At 34.6% G+C, this 10604-nt stretch overlaps 1 long non-coding RNA gene across 1 annotated transcript; it reads left to right on the top strand.

Annotated features, from left to right (window-relative positions):
* Positions 1 to 509: 509 nt before the first annotated feature.
* Positions 510 to 2627, top strand: LOC111366475. The gene is made up of 3 exons (XR_002697662.1): positions 510 to 638; positions 790 to 835; positions 2345 to 2627. It is a non-coding gene; the product is annotated as an uncharacterized LOC111366475 (long non-coding RNA).
* The last annotated feature ends 7977 nt before the right edge of the window (positions 2628 to 10604 follow it).

Raw genomic sequence — 10604 nt, 5'->3', positions numbered from 1 at the left:
TATTAATATGTTTTTTCGTAAAGCAATTATCAATGGTATGATCTTCTACGTATTTTATTTATTTTTTAATTCTGCAATGTTTTATGTGCATTACTCCATAATTATTATCAAATGACAAGGACCTCGCAAGCTAACAAGAAAGTAATGTACAATTGACTTGACTCGTTCTTTTACTGGTTAACAGTATCTATCATTTGTTGTAATTTGTTATTTATTGGTTGAAAAGTCTTTGCTCTTCGTTGTCTTCCTCTTGGAATGACTTGTAGTCAACGCTGGCTATGGGGCCTAAAATGGTTTCTTTGTCGTTGTAAGAAAAGTCTCTTTGTCAAGAAACCATGAATTGAGACGGTAGCACTTGTCTCTTGTTTTGATAAGAAGGGACGAAAACTGAAGAAAAGGATAGCGACTGGGAAAGTCTTTTCATCCATCTAGAAGGATTGTATTTTCCATTCTTTTAATTAGTATCAAGAATAATTTAAATAGCAGAGAATGATTTATTATGATAATAGTTTGAAAGTTTCTAAACTAAACGAATCTGGAAAAGGTATGAAGAATTTAAAAGCAAGGATAAAAAGACAGGTATTCATGCAACTAAATCTACTTGGGTGTAAAAGCAAAGAACCGCAAGTTTGAACATGGTAAGTGAACGGGGACAATGGAGTTTTCCTAGGGCATATTCTGAACTCATGATTAGCACTAGAGCTTTACTATTTTTGAAATTAACTGCTTGTTACAAGGTCTTACTTTTTAAACCTCCCAAGTTGTCTTTACACCTCTTACATGTACTAGAAGGATGCAATGGAATCATTGGTGCTGGCATATCAAATAAACAAGGGTAATTATTTTTCGTCAATAAATCTTTCATATCTGTTTTTCTTTGGTGGGAAGTTAAATAGAATGTCATTCACATTTCTCACATTACACGTTTTAGAGACAAAATATGATTCTTGGGTTGAAAATAAAAGCTGCTTTCGTCCGCATATTTTATTGATTTAGCTGACAGATACTACTCCGTTGTTCTTTTAACATTGAACTTCACTCAAATTTATGATGTCACTCTGATTCTGATATGATTGCCAACTCTATTCGATGAGGCTTTCCTCTTATTCCTACATTGCAGTTTGTCCCGTTTGTATCTAGAATGAGATGGGAAGGCATGGTAAGATTGTCCGCATCTCCTTCCAACATTTACTACAAGAAAAGTGAGTTTTGCTAACAAAAGATTAACTGCTAAAGGTCCATTAAAAAAAATGAAGTCGAAGAACCCAGATTCCAAATGAACGAATTCAAACTCGACTATCGATTGATAGTCGATCGCTCAAGCGACCGCCTCACCAAGCGGATGTTGAGCGCGCAAAAAGCCCCGACCTTCTCCTTGCACAATTTCTTCTTCTCTTGCGAACTGGAATCCTGCAAATCTTTTTCAAGTCTCATACAAATCATAAATTCCAAGTTAAACTCCTATATTGAATTCCAGCAATAATTTTCAAATAGAATTCAACTAGAATTCTCAAATAGCCTTCCAAATAGAATTCAAATCAAACCCTAAAAAATTGTCACTTTTGATGAATCTATCTTATTGATGCTTTCATTTCAATCATATGAATGTGTTTTAATAAGCTATTGAGTCTAGTTATTGTTGTTGTACAAGCCTATATACGAATCCAACTTGTAATCGTCATAAAAAAGAGAAAGATAGGTAATTGAAAATAGAGGGTGCGATTTTTCTCTTGTAAACTTCTTTTCAACATAATAAATTATTGTTTCAGTGGATGATGACGTACACTCAAATTGAAAAGAACTTTTATAAATCTTGCATAATATTATATGTTTATTTTCTTTCTACGATTTTATTGTTCTCGAGGTATAAAATTAGGGTTTCTAATCACTCTTGATAATCTATAAAGATTTGTCTTGTGGATTTATAAGCAGATTGATCACCTTAACAAGCTGATTTTTGAAACCTATATAACATATCTAGTCGTTACATCCTACTGGCAATAACCTCACAAAGTTTATAATCACAACCATCACTTGCAAGCCCAACACTACAATCTATGAACATGACACATTTCTCCATCCATGTACAAACTCATCATCATAGAATTTTGTTAGTTCTTTGGCCGAGAATTGTCATTTTTCCTCGGTCAAAAATTGAAGGAGAGAGTGGCAGAGAAAATTGGATGAGGGAGTGGGAAAAAATCCCAAAAGAGCCACTGTAATGATTATATTTGACAGATTTTTATTTATTTTTAAATGAATGATGAGTAGTAATATGAGAGGAATGAAAAACACAATCTTTTATACAAGGAATGTACCTGTTGACCTCATATGTTGCCAACAGATATCGGACCCACCCGTGTACACGCAAGCCTGGTCCAACACAATAAAATACGTGGACGGTCTGGAACGAACAGATGAAGAACGTGGGAGCCGCTCAAAAGCGCGGAACGAGAACGTTCGTAATCCAACGAGAAATTTGTATAACGATTGTACAATAATTACCAATCGATGTTTATAGAATATGTATGTGAACTCATATGTATTGAAAGAGAGTAAAATGTATATTGAGTCTTGCATTAGTCCTACATTGGATGTATGGGGGAGTATTTATAGTAATACAAATTAATCCGTGGCCCTCTGTTGGGAGTACACATGGCCTCATCTCGTTGGTTTACATGTCAAATTCTAGGCATCATATTTGACTACCTAACCTGCTATACATTTATTTATTGGCAGAGCCGTCACTATTTTTGGTAAGACAAAACACTTACACTCTATGATGGGTATCCCATCAATCATTCAAAGGAGATTCTTGTGTAAGACCGGATCTCTGTTGAGGAGTGATGCCAAAGGTGTTTCTGGAGTTCGGCTTCGATATTTGGGCCTTAGCATTTGGGCCACATAATGTATATTGTTTCTAGATGTCGTATCTTCTTTGTTGGCCAAGGGGCCTCGGACATCATGCCACATGGTTCAAAATGTGTGGACCACGGGCCCCAGTGGATTGGCCAAGTATGCCAACACGTAACAGTACCAATCTGCTTGTGAGTGATGACAACTTGCGATTTGAAATGTGAGAAGAAACTGTTCGATAAAATGCCTTAACTAATTGTTTCTTTAATATTATTAAGTTGCAATGATTGGCATACCATAATTCAGGAGAATTTGTCTTTTAAACTTGTCAAGTCATTCTGGTTTCTTTGATCACCTGAAAAGAAGACCTGCAAGGCTACACGAAGGTAATTTCTTTTTATTATTTTATGATCTCATTGAATCCTTCAAAGAGTTGCTATTATCTTTTTCCTCTGTGTAGTCGGGAAAAATTCAATCTTGTTCGTAGAGGTTTTTATACAGATGGAGTTCAAGGCAATCCGGATTAATTCAATTGTGCATTTTGTACACAGTAGTCTACAAAATCACGTACTTGTGTCTCTTCCTTAATACTGCCCAAACATGCACTAAATGTTCCTAATTGGTGATTGTCTGTCTTAGTAGTTGGGGGCTCTATGATCACTTCACAACTTAGCAACAAGTTGCATGGTGCATGAGCAATCTTTTAGCGATTAGAAGCCATGGGCACGAGACTTTATTAGATGATAACTATTTGAGAAAATACACTTGGCTGGAACATTACTTTAGAGTTGAGTCAACAAAATTTTCAAAAAATAGAAGAGCGGCTTCACTATGGGTTGAGGTTCGAAAAGTTTAGATGATCGTACTTTCTACTTGGATCAAATTAAATTTTTTTAAAAACTAACTCGGCTCCATTTGAGAATTCTCGACTTAGGTAGAGCTTGTCAGAGTGAATATCAAGAATATGAAGGTATAAGAATGGTGAGGATGGCATTCAATCTGACTTTTGATCCATCGGGCATTTGGTTTCATGTGTTACTATGGCATGTTTTCTGTGGATATATTTACGAATTTTACGAGCACTTTTAACAATTAGTGATGTCATATCCGCCCATAGGTGAATTTTTCTCCACTTCCTTTAAAATTGCCCAAGTGTCTGTGATATTACATCTAGTTAAAAAACGTTATTTGACAGCTTCTGTTTGTACCTTGACATTTTAAGTCTTCATCTAACCAATTCTACTTTGATAATTAACATATTACTACATCGTTGTCAACTGCATATTAGCACTTATTTAGAAATTTGATTCTGTTAATCTATTATATTGTAAAGCAATTATCAATGGAATAATCTTCCACTTATTTTATTTATTTTTTAATCCTGCACTGTTTTATGTCCATTACTCAGTAATTGTTATCAAATGACAAAGACCTCACAAGCTAACAAGAAAGTGATGTACAATTGGCTTGACTCGTTCTTTTATTGGTTTGTGGTATCTATTATTTGTTGAAATTTGTTATTTATTGCTTGAAAAGTCTTTGCTCTTCATTCTCACCCTCTTGGAATGACTCAGAGTCAATGCTGGCTATGGGGCTTAGACTGGTTTCTTAGTCGTAGTAAGAAAAGTCTCTTTGTCAAGAAACCATGAATCGAGACGGTAGCACTTGTCTCTTTGTTTGATAGGAAGGGACGAAAACTGAAGAAAAGGATAGCGACTGGGAAAGTCTTTTCATCCATCTGGAAGGATTGTATTTTCCATTCTTTTAATTGGTAGCAAGAATACATTAAATAGCAGATAATGATTTATTGTGATAGTAGTTGGAAAATTCCAAAATTAAATGAATTTGGAAAAGTTATGAAGAATTTAAAAGCAAGGATAAAAAGATGAATTAAGCCAAATGAACATAGCTCTTGACACAATGGATGACATAGCACTCACATCCGAGGTGGTGGATCGTCATGAATAAAATAATTCGACCTCCCCCATGTGTGTGGGGTATGTCATCCCCAATGTCAACCTCTATGGTTGAGTAGCATGGTACTAAAAGGATAGGTATTAATGCAACTAAATCTACTGGGGTGCAAAAGCAAAGATCCTATAAGTCAGAATGTGGCAAGTGTACAGGGACAATGGAATTTTCCTTGTAAAAAAAGAGGGCATATTCTATGCTTAGCATTAGAGCTTTACGATTTTTAAAATTAACTACTTGTAGAACAAGGTATATCTTACTTTTTAAACCTCCGAAGTTGTCTTTACAGTGCACCTCTTGCATGTACCGAAAGAATGCAATGGAGTCAGTGGTGCTGACATATGAAATAAACAAGTGTAATTATTTGCCGTCATTAAATCTTTCATATTTGTTTTTCTTTGGTGGTAAGTTAAATAGAATGTCAGTCACAGAGAGAAAATATGATTCTTGGGTTGGAAATAAAAGGTGTTTTGGTCTATATTTTATTGATTCAGCTGAAAGATGAGTACTGTCTGATGAGGCCTTCCTTGTATTCCTACAATGGAGTTTGTCCCATTTGTATCTGGAACGGGATGGGGAGGCATGGTGAGATTATCCACATCTCCTTCCAACATTCACTTCAAGAAAAGTGAGTTTTACAGACCAAAAGATTAGCAGCTAAAGGTCCATTATCAACCGATAAAACTAATTCCTAACTAGAAAATATTGGTCGGAAGCTGATCGCCAAAGGTCGGCCAGCAAAAGTTTTTACTGACCATAATGCATGTTAGTCGACAAATATGAAGAGTTTTGCTTACCAATTCTATGTTTGTCGGGAGTGATTGAACTTTTGCTGACTAAATATTTGAGTCCGTGCAATCGAAATGTTAATTGGCGAATATGGATATTTTTGCTTACCAATTCCTTATCGGTTAGGAATAATAGAACCTTTGCCAACCAAATACTTTAGTCGGTAAAATTGAAATGTTAGTTGGCGAATAGATATTTTAGTTACCAATTCATCGTTGGTCAGGAATAGAAAAAACTTTGCTAACCAAATATTTGGGTTGGTAAAAATTGAAATGTTTGTCAACAAATATTAATATTTTTGCTTACGTATTCCATATTGGTCGGGAAAAGTATACATTTTCCAACCAAGAACACTTAAGCAAGTGCAGACTATATTGAATCGATAAATGTATGCAATTATTCTTTTTAAACCTGTGCAATAATCTAAATTTCAAATAGATTAAAAGCACAACTCAAACACAATTAGGCATATCAACAAACTGAGTCGAAACTCGAGGCTTGGGCTCGGCTCGAGTAAAATAGTGCGAGCTTTTTTCTGGCCCGAGCTGAATCCAGCTTTTGCTCGGTCAAAAAAAATCTAGGCTCAACATGAGTTTTCGATTCAGGCCTTATCGAGCCGAGCAATTTTTTTTTTTACTTCTAGATAACTGTCGTTTAAGGCATTTACCTTCAGATTTGCTGCCTGTTAAGGCAATTTTAAATGTATGTGTATAATTTTTTTTTTATTGTCATTTTTTTTATTTACCAAGTCGGCTCTGGTTGAAATGGCTTGGGCTCGAGCCGATGCCAAGAATTGGGCTCGACCCGAGTCTCGGCTCAAGCTTTTCTCTGGCCAAGCCATTGGCCACCCAAGTCGACAAGCCAAATTTACATCCCTAAACACAATGCACCAACAAAAATCTAAAATCAAGAACTATTTTATTTCACAAAGCAACAGTCACAATTCAAAAGACTCTAGCAAAATACATGTAAGGAAAAATTATATATTATATCAAAGACAAGTCAATTCTACTTCCAAAATATGAGTAACTAAATACACATAAAGTCCAAAATAGTAGCATATGCAATAAAAAGCCTAATCATGTTCCAAATTATGAGAAGATAGTGTAGTCCAAAAGTAACATAAGCTATAATAGAGAATCAACCATGAAGATAACTGTAAACTAATAATCACATGACTCGTGATTAGGTGATGATGACGGATACGTAGTAGGCACTCTAAGGTTGCTTATTCTAGTAGTAGCATTAGGCATAATCTTCTCCAACGAGACCACGATATGCTCATTTTAGCTCTGCAAGTTATGCATAACTTGGCGAAGTTCAGAATTCTCTCGTTGAGTCGTGTCTGTGCAAGATGTAGCACGTGGAACCCTTGGGCCCCTGCCCAAGCCCCTATAGTAGCAAGAGGAAATGCCCAAGGATGTCAGCAAGTGCCTTTTGAGTGATTTTTATGTCTATCTTCTCCTTCTGTATGACATTAGAAAAGTATTAATGCAAATAAGGGAGTGAAATATTTGTTTCATTAAGTAATAATAAAGTTTAAAGAAATAAGTATTTGTTCATTACATATTTCTCGTCAGCTACAGAATTGATCCAACCTTTGATATTCTTGTAATGTGTGTTCTTCCATAGCTGAATTTTATCTAGTCTTCAAATTTCATTACCCTATTAGAAAAAGTAAGAATAAGATTCAATTAAATTAAATTGAAGCTATTTCCCAATAGAAATGCATCTATTTTGGTTTTTACTTTGACATTGAATAAAGGATTTGGAGCCAAACAAATAGATGAACTCTTGTTGGGATTTATTGTCAACTGCTACCTTAGATCTTTTCTGTAATGTACAATTAAATATAAATGAATATAGTCAACGAACTAAATAAGTAAACAAATGAACATAAATGCATGTGTGAAACTAAATATAATTGCACCTGAAATCGCTCACTTTCCCAATAGTCCCAATTAGTTGGTGATGGACTTCTTTAGGCTTATTTGCTTTCTTATGAGCCATTTGTTGGTCTAGATACTCCTTATAGCGTGCTTATAACTCACATCGAAACTTTTCAAAGAAAGTGGCCATTGATTTCCCCACTGGCGGAGCAGTCGTGCGTGCTGGTTTCATTGGAGTTTGCAGTGGCTGTCGGCCCACCAAGTGGAATATAAAGAAGTAGCCGTTGGAAAAAAAAAGGAAAAAAAGAGGAAGATGGAAAATTGCTTTGATGATTTGGGGCTTCTTTTTTGTTTAAGTTTTGGTTGACAATCCAATTGAAAAGACAGACTTTTCATTTGTGGAATTTCATATAGTTATCCATGTAGAATCTCTCTAATGAGGTCTCTAATATTTTGTTTTCATAACAAAACATTCACATGTCTATTTAAATATAACTACATTTTAACTTGTAAGATCAGCTACTCACTCCTAGTGATTAGCAAGTTACTAGGACTTGAATTTGTGGACTATATTAATATAATTTATCAAAATAAAAATTCATTAAAATAATAGATCATGCCATAAATTAAATTCATTGATCATATTAAAAGTGTTCATAACCTAAATCGATTGGATCCAAGGTAAACACTTACAAACTCTCACTAGATTCAATCACTTATTTATCTAATACTGTAAGAGTCTATATGAGATCATGTTTATACTGTGACAATGACTTTGTCAATGGATCTACAATATTATCATCAGTGGGAATGTGTTCTATCTTCACACCATTTCTTTGTATAATCTCCCTGATGAGATAGTAGAACTTTAGTGCATGTTTGGATCGTTGATGAGACCTCGGTTCCTTTGCTTGCACGATGACTCCGTTGTTATCATAATATAGTTGTATGATCAACAATGCTAGGAACAACAACATGTTCATTAATGAACTTCTTGATCCGGCAACTTCCTTTGCTGCGTCATAAGCAGCAATGTACTTGGCTTCTGTTGTTGAATTAGCAATTGTTTCCTGTTTGAAACATTTCCAATTAACCGTTCCCATTTTTCAGAGTAAACTAATATACAGATTAAGACTTGTTATCATCCTTGTCAAAATGGAAGCAGTATCAATATAGCCATGAACTCTCAGTTCAATTTTTGCATATAAAATCTGAAGAGGTCCCTTCTTTCAAACTCTCTTTTCTCGTAATTGATATAACTTATGTATCCCAAGAGGTCCCTTTGGCTTGTATAATATGTTATAATAAATCCTACAAGCCTTCTCCAATTGTTGGACTAAGAATATATTTATAAATCAACATTTAGGAAAAAAATCATTGTTCGATTTGGTTTTCGAAAAAAGTTTGAGAAGAAGAAAAAACAACCTCCTTTTTCAGCTGATGTCATTTTCTCATGTAATTTTAGTCATTCATCTTCTACTCTTCACAATTAAGACCACTTCTTCCCGAAAATATTATTAATGATGCAAGTTTCAAAAGTTTTCAATTTAATCCCAAAACTGTTCATATGTTGAATTTAAGCCACAAAACTTGTCAATTTTATCGAATGCTCTATTAATATTTCCAGTTGATCAATTGCAATTAAATTATTCTTCAATTGCTTCGAATAAACTCTGATTATGCTCTAAATAACCATTTTACACAAAGTAAGTAGATGACTGATCAATTAATATGATAGAATAAGAATAGAAATCCGAATAAGTGTATAAAATACACTTATCATTTACTTTAACTATTTTTCGTCCCAGGCAATATTATCTATTAAACACACAAGCAAGCAAGCAAATAAAAGTATAAATATATAATGTGACTTTGTCAAACTCGCAATAAATATGAAATCATGTGATAATTCATAAAAAGTTCTTAAGTCATACATCTAAACCTAGATTTTTTTTTTGTTCTTACTTATACTATGCTTGATCGATGTGCGTATACATAGTCAATCTAATCACCGTCAACTTTTAAATTGATTATTTTTCGACCCTTAATAGTCAAATATTTCCTTTCTTTCTCGTAGGATGAAAACAGCCAAGCCTTTTTTTTTTTTATAACTTAGGTGTCCAAGTTTCGCCTGACTAATCCTAAGGAGTGGCGGCCTTCCCCCCTAGTTTGCCACCTGGGTAAATTCGGATGCGGACACAGTTTATGCATACTTGGGTAAGATATTCGGGATGCGGCTCTCCTCCCTATAGACCTCCCTTTACGACGTGCGGACAGGTCCCTCCAAGGGGCGACAAAGCGTACCATAACTTTTCCTCCATATGACAACTGTCTTCCAACATAAATGTTGCCTTCTAGCTGCCGCAGGAATTCGAATCTCCGATGCTCTGTGTGGAACCTTCCTGCTTTACCACTGCACTATGCCCATGGGGGCAAACTTGTTTTTAATCACATGCCGACGGTATTTGTTATAAGGTTGATTACACATAGCTCTTTCCTTTCATGCTCATATTTAATTTGTTTTCACCATTGAAAGTCCCTACCTCGATACATGCTAATTCTCCCTAAATTTGAATGTTTCAATCTCCAAATTCAACTAGTATAATAACCCTCATTAGATGTCTAAATCCCAAATTAAGTTTTCTAAGACTTAACGTGACAATGAAACAATGCTTATAATTATTTTGTCAATTCCTCTACTCACTTTTTGTATTTTTTCTTTTATTTTAGATTGTCCCTTTTCCATGTTTGGGATCTCTTCCTTGATTTTTAAGGGTGACTTTCGTTCTACATTGCAGAATTCTAAATATTAGTAATGAATATTGTCGGATTACTCAAGACTAGATTTATACAACAATTAGGTAACTTTTTTCTACGTGCCACGACTAGGGCAATGACTTTTTTTTTTTTTTTTTTTTTGGAATAAGTAATTGGAATCAAAATCTTAGTAAACGGTTAATTCCTAGGTCCTACTTGTTAGTTAAAAATATTCCATACAGATATTAAATAAGTATGGAATCAACACCTATTTAAATAGCTCTCAATATTGAATAAACCACCCCCAACTTATCATTTTAACTGGTTAAGTGGTTGTGCTAT

This window comes from Olea europaea, chromosome 18 (assembly GCF_002742605.1).
Source record: "Olea europaea var. sylvestris chromosome 18, O_europaea_v1, whole genome shotgun sequence".
In the NCBI taxonomy this organism is placed as follows: domain Eukaryota; kingdom Viridiplantae; phylum Streptophyta; class Magnoliopsida; order Lamiales; family Oleaceae; genus Olea; species Olea europaea.
This window is presented reverse-complemented; position numbering and strand designations above follow the sequence as displayed.